Genomic DNA, 13,935 nt, shown 5'->3' with positions numbered 1-13,935 from the left:
CCCTCCTCCTCCCTCTTCGTCCCCCAGGGCGGTCAGGGTTTCCTGCCCTGTGGGAAGTTCCAGTTCCTTCCCCCTCCCTCCAGGTCCAGGAAGGTGAGTGTCCAAACAGACTGGACCCCCAAAATCCATTATATGTAGAGGAAACAGGTCCCAGTGTCATAGTCAATGGCTTTTCAGAAAGACTTCGGGTCAGCCACAGTCAGAGAATCCGGCCAAATTCGGAGAGTCTGGTTAGATCACGTCCTCTTTCAGTCCCAGTCCAACTGGCCTTGGTAAACTCTCATCAGATCCGTTCCCTTGTATCAGTGGGTGATGGCATCCCTCGCAGTACTGACTTCGTTTTTCATGTTCTTCCTCCTTCTGCTCCTCATTTGGACCTCGGGGGGCTCAGTCCCGTGCTGCAATGTGGGTTTCCGACTGTATCGCCATCCTTCGTCAGATGAAGGATCTATGGTGATAAGCAAAATATACATCAGTATGGACATGGGCCACGGCCGATTCAGGCACCCACTCCTCTGTCCAGAGAGCAATCTGGGGGATCTCTCCTTGGACCTGGGATCCCATATATACTCAAGTCTCCTGTAAACCCTAAAATGGGTCCCTTAGTTGAAATATAATCTTCCCTGATCCCTTGTTCATCCTTCCTCCCTCCCCCCCCATCCCAGGCCACCAAGCTTTCCCCTTTCTTCCCCTACTCCCTTCTCTCTAACCTTCTCCCCTTCCATCGACCCTCCCTCCCCCCCATGCACCCGAGGTTACCTGGGACTCTTGTCTATTTCCTACCTCCTGGTGGATAGCTAAATAATCTTCATCAGGTTCATCTTCTTATTTAGCTTCTCTAGGATCACGAATAATAGGCTCAAAGACCTTTAATTATGGTTAGAATCCACTTATGAGTGAATACATACCGTGTTCCTCTTTTTGGGTCTGGCTTACCTCACTCAGTAAAGCGTTTTCTATTTCCATCCATTTGCATGCAAAATTCAAGATGTCATTGTTTTTTACCGCTGAGTAAAACTCTAATGTGTATATGTTCCACACCTTTTTTAACCATTCTTCTATTGAGGGGCACCTAGGCTGTTTCCAGGTTCTGGCTATTACAAATAGTGCTGCTATGAACATAGTAGAACAAATGCTTTTGTAGTATGATCGGGAATCTTTAGGGTATATTCCCAAGAGTGGAATTGCTGGGTCCTGAGGGAGGTTGACTCCCAGTTTCCTGAGAAACCGCCACACTGATTTCCACAGTGGCTGCACGAGTTTGCATTCCCACCAACAATGGATGAGTGTTCCCCTCACCCCACATCCTCTCCAGCATAGGATATCATTGGTGTTTTTGACTTTAGCTATTCTGACAGGTGTAAGATGGTATCTCAAAGTGGTTTTGATTTGCATTTCCCTGATCGCTAAGGAGGTTGAGCATGACCTTAAGTGTCTTCTGGCCATTCGAAGTTCATCTGTTGTGAATTCTCTGTTAAGTTCAGTACCCCATTTTTTAATTGGGTTAATTAGAGTTTTAGTGCCTAGTTTCTTGAGTTCTTTGTATATTTTGGAGATCAGACCTTTGTCTGATGAGGGGTTGGTGAAGATCTTCTCCCAGTCAGAAGGCAGCCTTTTTGTCCTACTGACAGTGTCCTTTGCTTTACAGAAGCTTCCCAGTTTCAGTAGATCCCATTTATTCATTGTTTCTCTTATTGTCTGTGCTGCTGGGGTCCTGCTTAGGAAGAAGCCTCCTGTGCCTAAATCTTGTAGACTACTTCCCACTTTCTCTTCTATCAGGTTCAAAGTGGACGGATTAATGTTGATGTCTTTAATCCATTTGGACTTGATTTTTGTGCATGGTGATAGATATGGATCTACTTTCATTTTTTTACAGGTTGACATCCAGTTATGCCAGCAAAATTTGTTAAAGATGCTGTCCTTCTTCCATTGTATACCTTTAGCTCCCTTGTCGAAAATTAGGTGTTCATAAGTTTGTGGGTTAATATCTGGGTCTTCTATTCGATTCCATAGGTCGACTTCTCTGTTCTTATGCCAATACCAAGCTGTTTTCAATACTGTAGCTCTATAATAGAGTTTGAAGTCAGGGATGGTAATGCCTCCAGAAGTTCTTTTATTATATAAGATTGTTTTGGCTATCCTGGGTTTTTTGTTTTGCCATATAAACTTGATTATTGTTCTCTCAAGGTCTGTGAAGAAGTTTGATGGGATTTTGATGGGGATTGCATTGAATCTATAGATTGCTTTTGGTAGAATTGCCATTTTTACTATGTTGATTCTCCCAATCCAAGAGCAGGGGAGGTCTTTCCATTTTCTGGTATCCTCCTCAATTTCTTTCTTCAAAGACTTAAAGTTTTTGTCAAATAGGTCTTTCACTTCCTTGGTTAGAGTAACCCCAAGATATTTTATGCTATTTGTGGCTATCATGAAAGGTGATGCTTCTCTGATTTCCCTCTCTGCTTCTTTATCCTTTGTGTATAGGAGGGCCACTGATTTTTTGGAGTTGATCTTGTATCCTGCCACGTTACTAAAGGTGTTTATCAGCTGTAGGAGTTCTTTGGTAGAGTTTTTGGGGTCACTTATGTAAACTATCATATCGTCAGCAAATAACGAAAGTTTAACTTCATCCTTTCCAATTCGAATCCCCTTGATCTCCTTATGTTGTCTTATTGCTATTGCTAGAACTTCAAGCACTATATTGAAGAGGTATGGAGAGAGTGGACAGCCTTGTCGCGTTCCTGATTTTAGTGGAAAGGCTTTGAGTTTCTCTCCATTCAGTTTGATGTTAGCTGTCGGCTTGCTGTATATTGCTTTTATTATATTTAGGTATGATCCTTGTATCCCCAGTCTCTCCAACACCTTTATCATAAATGGGTGTTGAATTTTGTCAAATGCTTTTTCAGCATCTAGTGAGATGATCATATGGTTTTTTTCTTTCAGTTTATTTATATGATGGATTACATTGATAGATTTGCGTATGTTGAACCAGCCCTGCATCTCTGGAATGAAGCCGACTTGATCATAATGGATAATTTTTCTAATGTGCTCTTGGATTCGGTTTGCCAGTATTTTATTGAGAATTTTCGCGTCGATGTTCATGAGTGAGATTGGCCTGTAATTCTCTTTCTTGGTTGTGTCTTTGTGTGGTTTTGGTATTAGGGTAACTGTAGCTTCATAAAAGGAGTTAGGCAATGACTCTTCTGTTTCTATATTGTGGAATACGTTAAGGAGTATAGGTATTAGCTCTTCCTGGAAGTTCTGGTAGAATTCTGCATTGAAACCATCTGGTCCTGGGCTTTTTTTGGTAGGGAGATTTTTGATAACAGCTTCTAATTCTTCGCGACTAACAGGTCTATTTAGGTTGTTCACCTGTTCTTGGTTCAACTTTGGTATATGGTACTTATCTAAAAAAATGTCCATTTCTTTTACATTTTCCAACTTTGTGGCATATAAACTTTCATAGTAAGATCTAATGATTCTCTGAATTTCCTCTGTGTCTGTGGTTATGTCCCCCTTTTCATTTCTGATCTTATTAATTTGCATGTTCTCTCTCTGCCGTTTGATTAACTTGGCTAGGGGTTTGTCAATCTTGTTGATTTTCTCCAAGAACCAGCTTTTTGATTCATTGATTCTTTGGATTGTTTTCTCTGTTTCTATTTTGTTGATTTCAGCCCTCAGTTTGATTATTTCCAGTCTTCTAGACCTCCTGGGTGAATCAGCTTCTTTTTTTTCTAGATCTTTCAATTGTGCTGTTAATTCTCCAATGTGTGCTTTCTCCGCTTTCTTTAATTGGGCACTTAGTGCTATGAACTTTCCTCTTAGTACTGCTTTCATAGTGTCCCATAGGTTTGAGTATGTTGTGTCTTTGTTTTCATTAAATTCAAGGAAGAGTTTAATTTCTTTCTTTATTTCTTCCTTGACCCAGGGGTGATTTAGTAGTTGACTGTTCAGTTTCCATGAGTTTGTTGGCTTCCTGGGGGGAGCATTGTTGTTGAATTCTAATTTTAGTCCATGGTGATCTGACAAGACACAGGTAGTTACTAATATTTTTTTGTATCTGTGGAAGTTTACTTTGTTACCGAGTATGTGGTCAATTTTCGAGAAGGTTCCATGAGCTGCAGAGAAAAAGGTATATTCTTTCCTATTTGGGTGGAGTGTTCTATAGATGTCTGTTAAGTCCATTTGATTCAATACCTCCAATAGGTCTCTCAATTCTCTGTTTGGTTTCTGTCTGATTGACCTGTCCATTGGTGAGAGAGGAGTGTTGAAGTCTCCTACTATTAGTGTGTGTGGTTTGATGACCGCCTTGAGTTCTAGAAGAGTTTCTTTTACATATGTGGGTGCCTTTATATTAGGAGCATAGATATTCAGGATTGAGACTTCCTCCTGATGAATTGTTCCAGTTATGAGTATGAAATGTCCATCTCCATTTCTTCTGATTGATTTTAGTTTGAAGTCGATTTTGTTAGATATTAGAATGGCCACGCCTGCTTGTTTCTTAGGCCCATTTGCTTGGAAAACCTTTTCCCAACCCTTTACTCTGAGTAGGTGTCTGTCTTTGTGGTTGAGGTGTGTTTCTTGTAAACAGCAGAATGTTGGATCCTGTTTTCGTATCCAATCTCTAAGTCTGTGCCTCTTTATAGGTGAATTGAGTCCATTGATATTAAGTGATATTAATGACCAGTGGTTGTTGACTCCGGTCATTTTTTTTTTTGTTAGGTAGTAGAGTATATGTGTTTTTCTTCTTTAATTTGTGCTTGTGAATGGTCGCTAGATGTTCGAGTTATTGTAGGCCGTGTTGGGAATGTTGGATTCCTTCGGTAGTGATTTTCCTTCTAATATTCTCTGTAAGGCTGGATTAGTAGCTACGTATTGCTTAAATTTGTTTTTATCCTGGAATATTTTGTTTTCTCCGTTGATAGTGAACAGTAGCTTGGCAGGGTATATTAGTCTGGGTTTGCATCCATGGTCTCTTAGTTTCTGCAGTACCTCTATCCAGGATCTTCTGGCTTTCATGGTTTCCATAGAGAAATCCGGTGTAAGCCTGATAGGTTTACCTTTATAAGTTACTTGACCTTTTTCCTTTGCAGCTCTTAAAATTTTTTCTTTAATATTTATGTTTTGTGTTTTGATTATTATATGACGCGGGGATGTTTTTTTCTGATCCAATCTATTCGGTGTTCTGTATGCTTCTTGAACCTTCATAGGAATATCGTTCTTTAGGTTGGGAAAGTTTTCTTCTATAATTTTGTTGAATATATTTTCTGGTCCTTTGATCTGCAGTTCTTCTCCTTCTTCAATCCCTATTATTCTTAGATTTGGTTTTTTTATTGTGTCCCAGATTTCCTGAATGTTTTGTGAAGAGAATTTGTTGGATTTGCCGTTTTCTCTGACCAGAGCATTTATTTTCTCTATGGTATCTTCAGAATCTGAGATTCGTTCTTCTATCTCTTGTATTCTATTGGTTATGCTTGATTCTGTAGTCTCCGCTCGTTTACCTAGGTTTTCCATATCCAGCCGGTTCTCGTTTTGTGTTTTCTTCATTGCCTCCATTTCAGTTTTCAATTCTTGGACTGTTTCCTTTACTTGTTTGATTGTTTTTTCTTGGTTTCTCAGGGTATCACTCACGGATTTACTTATTTCTTCAAACTTTTTGTTATATTTCTCATCCATTTCTATACTCATTTCTTCAAACTTTTTGTTATACTTCTCGACCAGTTCCTTAAGGGAGTTATTCATATCCTGTTTAAGGGACTCTATTGCTTTCATAATGGCACTTTTTTCCACTTCATCTGGGTTAGAGTGTTCAAATCCTTCTGTTGTAGGGTCGTTGGGATCTGATATTTTCATGTTGTTTTTCAGATTGTTGGAGGAGGTCTTGCCTTGGCGTCTGCCCATCTCTTCGATCCAATGCTCTCTATTGGAGCTTCTGGTATCGGGTCAGGTTCCCTTGTTGGGCAGGGAGTTCACTGATAGAATGCCTACCTTTCCCCAGGCAGGGTATTGAAGCACAGGCACTCCCTCTTTCCGGGATGCCCCTACAGAGCAGGCCCAGTGTGCAAGGCAGCTGAACTGGGGAAATTTTATGGCCTCAGTGGGAGGGGAGAAATATAGAAATTTGTACCTGGATGGAAGCTGGGATGGCAGGCGGGAGAGCCTAGCAGTGTGGACACAGCACTGCAGGCTGACCTGGGAGTCTATGGGGTCGGGGAAAGTCCTAGCTCCTCCTCGCCGGGGCCCCTGCCGTGGCCCGAATCAACTCACCACTCGGAAGGCCCTCTGGATGGAAGCAGGAATGGCTGGCGGGAAGCTAGCAGGGTGGAGCCAGCAGGGCAGGCTGACCTGGGAGTCTATGGGGTCGGGGAAAGTCCTAGCTCCCCCTCGCCGGGGCCGCTGCCGTGGCCCGAATCAACTCACCACTCGGAAGGCCCTCTGGATGGAAGCTGGGATGGCTGGCGGGAAGCTAGCAGGGTGGAGCCAGCAGGGCAGGCTGACCTGGGAGTCTATGGGGTCGGGGAAAGTCCTAGCTCCCCCTCGCCGGGGCCCCTGCCGTGGCCCGAATCAACTCACCACTCGGAAGGCCCTCTGGATGGAAGCAGGAATGGCTGGCGGGAAGCTAGCAGGGTGGAGCCAGCAGGGCAGGCTGACCTGGGAGTCTATGGGGTCGGGGAAAGTCCTAGCTCCCCCTCGCCGGGGCCGCTGCCGTGGCCCGAATCAACTCACCACTCGGAAGGCCCTCTGGATGGAAGCTGGGATGGCTGGCGGGAAGCTAGCAGGGTGGAGCCAGCAGGGCAGGCTGACCTGGGAGTCTATGGGGTCGGGGAAAGTCCTAGCTCCCCCTCGCCGGGGTCCCTACCGTGGCCCGAATCAACTCACCACTCGGAAGGCCCTCTGGATGGAAGCTGGGATGCCTGGCGGGAAGCTAGCAGGGTGGAGCCAGCAGGGCAGGCTGACCTGGGAGTCTATGGGGTCGGGGAAAGTCCTAGCTTCCCCTCGCCGGGGCCCCTGCCGTGGCCCGAATCAACTCACCACTCGGGAAGGCCCTCTGGATGGAAGCTGGGATGGCTGGCAGGAAGCTAGCAGGGTGGAGCCAGCAGGGCAGGCTGACCTGGGAGTCTATGGGGTCGGGGAAAGTCCTAGCTCCCCCTCGCCGGGGCCCCTGCCGTGGCCCGAATCAACTCACCACTCGGAAGGCCCTCTGGATGGAAGCAGGGATGGCTGGCGGGGAGCTAGCAGGGTGGAGCCAGCAGGGCAGGCTGACCTGGGAGTCTATGGGGTCGGGGAAAGTCCTAGCTCCCCCTCGCCGGGGCCCCTGCCGTGGCCCGAATCAACTCACCACTCGGAAGGCCCTCTGGATGGAAGCTGGGATGGCTGGCGGGAAGCTAGCAGGGTGGAGCCAGCAGGACAGGCTGACCTGGGAGTCTATCGAGCCTAAATTTCTAAGAGCAAAAACTTTCATTACCAGACCCCAAAACCTGCACAAAAGATACTCTCTAAAATAATGAGCAGTGACAATATATAAACTGATCATACTTTTAATTTTTTAATAATTATTTTATTTTGTATGTATGAGTGTTCTTCCTGCATGTATGTATGTGCACTATGTGCATGCCTGGTATCATGGAGACCAAAAATAGTGTCAGATCCCCAGAAACTGGAGTTAGAGACAGTTATAAACTGCCATGTGGGTGCTGGTAACTGAATATTGATCTTCTACAAGAACAACCAGAACTCTGAACTGCCGAGCCATATCTCCAGCCTGAAGCTTACTTTTAAGGCAAGTACTATAGAGTTTTATAGAAAGCATGATCTTTGTGAATTGTCCTTTAAATAAATGTTTTTAAAAGAATATGTAATTGCATTTGCTCTCAACTATCTTGATGTATCTAAAGGCTGTCAAATGTCTTAAATGTAACACAGTGGTTCACGCAGACATCAGTTCTAGAAGTCAATTCTGTAATTGACAACATAATGACAATTTTATTGGTTGTGAGACAGCAAGTAAATACTTGGAAGGCAGCTGTGCCAAACTCTATATGATATATGCCTCAACAAATGCATGTCTGAATGACAATCAGACAGTGGGCTCTGCTGTATGAATACCAATGGTGGAAGAAAGAACATGGCTTGCTTGTTTGGGATTGGGAAGGATATTGCATCTAACTGAGGTCTCCTATTGGTGAGGATCCATCTAAAGTCTACCTCTTTTCCTCACAGCATACCTCCTGCTGCATGTGCATACATGCACTAAAGAAAATATGTAGCAGGATTATGACATGGCATTTTCACAAATCTTTAAAAAATCTAACCATTGAATCATTGTCCAATGAAGAAAGCTAAAAGTACCTTAATTAATCTCAGTGAATGGATATATTAATTTCTATGTAGGAAATTCTTAACACAATACCAAACCATTTCATAATATCTCTATACTGCCATCTAAAATTTTTTATAGAGTCTCAGAATTTCATAGTAGTAGCAAACAGTTATTTTATTGAAACACAGTCAAAATCTAGCCAGGTAATTCTTAATAACAATCTAAAATCAAGTTTTAATCTTATAACTCTAGCAATATATAACTGAACACTTACATTCAAATGTATAGAACACGATTCATTTCATACTGAAAAACACTGTAACAAAACTTGGAGTGCACAGTGGCAAGCTAACCCTCCTTTGCCAATTCTACAGTTGTAAATTCAACTCTGTAAGCACACTCAGCAAATCACCACACTGGGGAGAGGTCAGGTGCCCTGACATGCTGTTATAGTTTTTGATAGCCGAGGGAACTAATTCTTAGACTATTACATAAAAATAGATCTTAAAGACACTCCTATGTACACACACACATAATGCTAATCTGTCACAGACAGTGTCAAATCTATACACTGGACTTGTTGACAGCATCCTACACATTGAGAACTTACTAGTAAAATTAACAAACATATCTGAGATGGTCTGTTTCATCTGTAAGGATGAAGTGCTGCTCTGCGGCAACTAACTGCTCACTGCTGCTTCTCAAAGACAAAGACCAAGTAGATACTTGTAGCTTCCCATTTTGACTTTCTTAAGGTTCCCAGAGGTAACCTTATGTGACTGTTCTTCATGTACTCGGCAGCATGTGCGTAATCTCTGACCTTTTCACAGGCCAGTTTAGAGTTATCATTTGCAGAGTATTGCTCAAGGGCCTGCATTCATTTTAAGAGCAGTTTGTTTTCATTGTTCTTAATCTTTTCTTCACAGAACTCTTGAAATGTTTTTAAAATATATTTATTAGCTTCATATTGTACTTCTTTGCCATTTCAGTTAGCAATGGAAAATAAACCAAGAATTCAGGGTCATTCACAACACCTTCCAAATTGAAGTCGTATTTGCAACCAAATAAAGGATAACTTTCTTTCTTCTGGAATTTCACAGTGTATATTTCATTTCCAAATGATTCTGTTTCTGAAGCTTCAAGGCGTCTTATCAGTTCGAAGCTATTGGGGGTGGTACCAATAAAATAGCCCCCAGGGTTAAGCCTTCCACAAGCATTTCTAAGCATCATATCAGCTTGCCTCAAGGACTCAAAGGAGTAATGGCAAGCAAACTGGCAACTGCAGACATCAAAACGAATTTCTGGATCATGGAATTTTTCAACCAAAAGTTCCTTTGAGCAGTCAGCAGTTATAAGTTCTGCCTTAAAAGTATATTTATTGTCATGACGACGTTTCATGTCTTCATAACGCTGTTGACACTGTTTCATAGAAACATCAGCAATATCAGCACACACCAGCCTGCTAATTCTCCCCTTCCTCCACTTGATCAAATCTCCACCTTTTCCACATCCTAGGTCCAAAACAGTAATGTCATGATTTTTACTTTGCTGTAACCTTTTCTAAAAATTCCCCTATAAGGATACCTTTAATTCAATTATTAAAGATTCTTAGGTAAAAAATGCAACTCCGACAGCAGTTCTCCAAACTCACTTCCTCCAGCTTTTTCAGCTTTTCTGCAACATCTTTGGACTGTAGTTTTCCCTTTCCCTGGGTGGGCCCTCCAGAGGAAGGCTCGTGTTTGGAAATATTACCCCCTTCCAGTTTCCCTTTCTTTGAAAAACCTCAGTCATCACCAGAGCATTTTCCTCGTTTTCAACATCGAGTTTTCTTTTCTTGGATGGGGAGTCCTCCACACAGCTTGAATTTTTCTCTATGAGATCACCTTCCAACTCTCCTGAGTTTTGGTTTCTCTACTTGCTGGCACGTAGGAGTCTTCTCAGAAGGCCTTGGCCCAGATGCAGCCATGGTTTCATTAACACTTGAGGAGATTCTGTTTCAGCATCTATGGACACTTTTGCCTTGTTAAAAGACATCTTTTCATTATTTTTCTGTTTTTGCAGAGCTTTCCATTTCAGGTTACTTGAACTGACAACAAAACCACACAAACATCCAAGATTCTAGGATGTTCATCTTTAATCTATCAAATAACAGTTCTTTTGTTAGGAAAATACCATTTTATTCAGTTATAGTTGGTTCAAATTAGTGTGTCTTCTGTAATTTGGTTCCATAATAAGTTCTATTCTTTATCCAGATTCTCAATTTCCTGGTCTGTGGATGTGAGAAATGACCAGTCAAGACATTTATCAATTATTACATGATTTTTTGTGTTTGTTTCAACAAATAAAGCTTGCCTGGAGATTAGAGGTGTGTGGGGAGGTTAACCACTGTCAACCAGAGAATCTGGCAGGAAGGGGCTCATGTCTTTAAATCCAGCATTTGGGAGATGAAGACAGGAATATAAAGTGGGTGGGGACAGAATCTCATCCCCCATTTGGTCCAAGTGTTTGGAGAGCTGGAAAGTGAATTTGGCTGATGTTCTGTCAGATTTCCCCCAATATCTTACTCTGGAATTTTATTCATAACACTAATTAAGATCATGCTTCAATCAATGCAGTTAAATGCTTATTTTTAATGTGGCTGCTTGATTACTTCTATGATCTCTCAGTTTTACCCCAATACTTGACTCTGGAATTTTTCTAACAATACTATTTCCAATTACACTTCAATCAATCAACTTAACTACTTATTTCTAATATGGACTACTTTCAAAAGAGGGAAGTTTTTTATGCTTCTTCTTGTCTATGCCTTTTTCTGGTGGGACTACATATGCTTTAAATTTGGCCACTGAACTCAATTTTTACAAAGGAATGCACTCATTTACTGGTCTATTTTCCTTCTCACTGCCCAGTTAAGGCCCAGCCTTGAAGCAGTTGCAGGTCTTTATGTCACTGGACAGCAGAAGCAGGGTTATGAGTTCAATGGAATTCTCAGCTGCCTCGTGTAAGACAAACCTAACCTACAGGAGACAGTGTACTAAACAGACATAAATAATCAATATAACTTTGAGAAAACAAGAAAAAAATCTTAATGACCTGAAAGCAATGGGGAACAGAAAGAAATAAGAGATTAGAGCAAGGATAAGTTTAAAGAAAATCAAATTTAAAAATTGAAACTCTGTAACATGATGGGGCTGGCTTGTTGGGGTATCTGTCCCATCCAGTACCCCAGAGCCAGCAAGCGCCAAAGAAAAATCACACACAGGACTCCATAAGATTATAAACTGATTGGCCCATTAGCTCAGGCTTCTAGTTAACTCTTATAGCTTATATTAACCCACTATTCTGATCTATGTTAGCCATATGGCTTGGTACCTTTTTCAGCTGTCAGCTCACATATTGCTTCTTTGGTGATCTGGGCAAGAGTGGAGGAATGGGCCTCTTCCTTCCTAACCTTCTTCTGTTCTCATTGCCCAGCCTCTACTTCCTGTCTGGTTGACCTGCCTATACTTCCTGCCTGGCCAATCAGCGTTTTATTAAAATACATGATTGACAGGATACAGATAATTCTCTTGCACCAAAACTCATAATTGTTTTTTTTTTTAAAAAAAACAATATAACTGAGAAAAGCACATAGCTATACTGACTTTGCAAAAGAGAAAATCATTCCCTGGCACAGGGGATGGCAGTAATAAGATATTAATTTATTCTGTTCTTATATGTAATGTTAGCTGCTGAGACCTGTCACCAGAAATATTCAGTTACAGCTAATGGATATATCAATGAGAGCAAGATTGAACATAACTGCATATGAGAGTACATTCTTAGAAATTCCATGTAAATTGGTTCAATTAACCTTCCCACATTTTATACAGAAATCTGCCCTGACTTAATTTACATGACATGCAAAATACACACTGGGAAATAACAGAATCATGTATCCATCTAAAATCATATCTTATTTTATAATGATGACTCCACAACTGTAACACGAGGGCTGGCTTGTTGAGGTTTCTGTCTCACCCGGTACCCCAAAGCCAGCAACTCCCAAGGAAAATCACACACAGGACTCCATAAGATTATAAACTGATTGGCCCATTGGGTCAGGCTTCTTATTAGTCCTTGTAACTTATATTAATCCATTATCATTATCTATGTTAGCCATAATGGCTCAGTACCTTTTCCAGCGGGGGCAGCTTACATGTTGCTTCTTCAGTGATCTGCGCAGGAGTGGCTGAGGAAGTTTCCTCCTCCCTAGCCTTCTCCTATTCTCATTGCCCTGCCTCCACTTCCTGTCTGGTTGACCCACCTATACTTCCTGCCTGGCCAATCAGAGTTTTATTAAAATATGATTGACAGAATACAGACAATTCTCCCACACCATTTCCCTCTTTTTTTTTAAACAAAGGAAAATACCCATAGTCTATTTGTTGGGAATGTGGGCGTAGTATTTCAGGCTACTTCCTGCTGGTTGGGGGCGCTGATAGTCTTATGGGGACCTAAAGAAAACTTAGAGTTATAATCAAGTTCTGACTGGAGTATCCTGTGAGTCTTGATCATCTCAGGCAGCAGTTTTGAACCTGTTCTGGATGAAGAACTCAGACATCTGGGCCATCTATTCCTGTCGGAGATTTTTCAGGTGGCCTCCCTTGGTCAAAGGTGATTTTTCTTAACTCTGAATAAATCCAGAGCCTCTCGTTTTCTGTGGAAACAAAAGCAGAATCTCTTCTCCAAAGTAGCATACCTTTTGACTTCAATTTTGAAGCCAAGGTATTTTCAAAATACCTATCTTGGGTTAGTTCAGCAGCATTTATAAACAACAGTCCTTTAGCAGCTGTTGCTCCTTCCTCAGCATTCAAACAATTCAAAGAGAGCATAATGGCATACAGTATCAAGATTCTCTGTGTATTTTCCATCTTTATGCAGCTTTATTTCAACCTCTATTTTATTTTTTCTTTTATCTTTTGGCTTTTTGAGACAGGTTCTCTGTATATATCTTTGTCCTGGAATAACACTGTAGACCAGGCTGTCCTTGAACTCAGAGATCCTCTGTCTCTGCCTCCCCAGTGCTGGGATTAAAGGTGTTTGCTACCACACCTTGAACTCAGAGATCTCTCTGTCTCTGCCTCCCAGGCATTGGGATTAAAGGTGTGAGCTACCACACCTTGAAGTAACAGAGGTCAACGACCTCTGCCCCTTAAAGTCTCAGAGGTCAATGTACCTCTGCCTCCCAGGCATTGAGAATAAAGGAGCGTAACACCATACCGAACTCCTCTCTTTTTACTTTAAGAACTTTAACTTTTATCCTGCATTTATTTTTAACACACTATAAACCATTTAGAGGTTTTCTTCATCTTTGAATCTCTCTTTACTGTATATCTCTCTTTTTCTGACCACATGAGTCTTGAAGGAGAGGACTAAAACTGTGGCTTTTTCGGCTGGAATTAGTCCATTTCTTAGCTTTCCAGCCTCAAGGCAGAGGTACCAGTCAGAGCTGTGTTCATTGCCACAACTCTATGGCGTTTCAAGGTCCGAAGCAAGCTGCAGCATTCTGCTCACAGACCACACTCAGTCGGACTGCCTGCCTGAAAGAGTCAGAGTTTGCCCTGGCAGGACAGCCC

General features: G+C 42.0%; 1 pseudogene; it reads right to left on the bottom strand.

Annotated features, from left to right (window-relative positions):
* Positions 1-9,005: 9,005 nt before the first annotated feature.
* LOC146889370 (mRNA cap guanine-N(7) methyltransferase pseudogene) lies at positions 9,006-10,388 on the bottom strand (annotated as a pseudogene).
* Positions 10,389-13,935: the final 3,547 nt, after the last annotated feature.

This window comes from Myodes glareolus, chromosome 27 (assembly GCF_982192425.1).
Source record: "Myodes glareolus chromosome 27, mMyoGla1.1, whole genome shotgun sequence".
NCBI lineage: Eukaryota > Metazoa > Chordata > Mammalia > Rodentia > Cricetidae > Myodes > Myodes glareolus.
Note: the sequence above shows the minus strand (reverse complement) of the source record. Positions and strands in the feature narration are given on the sequence as shown.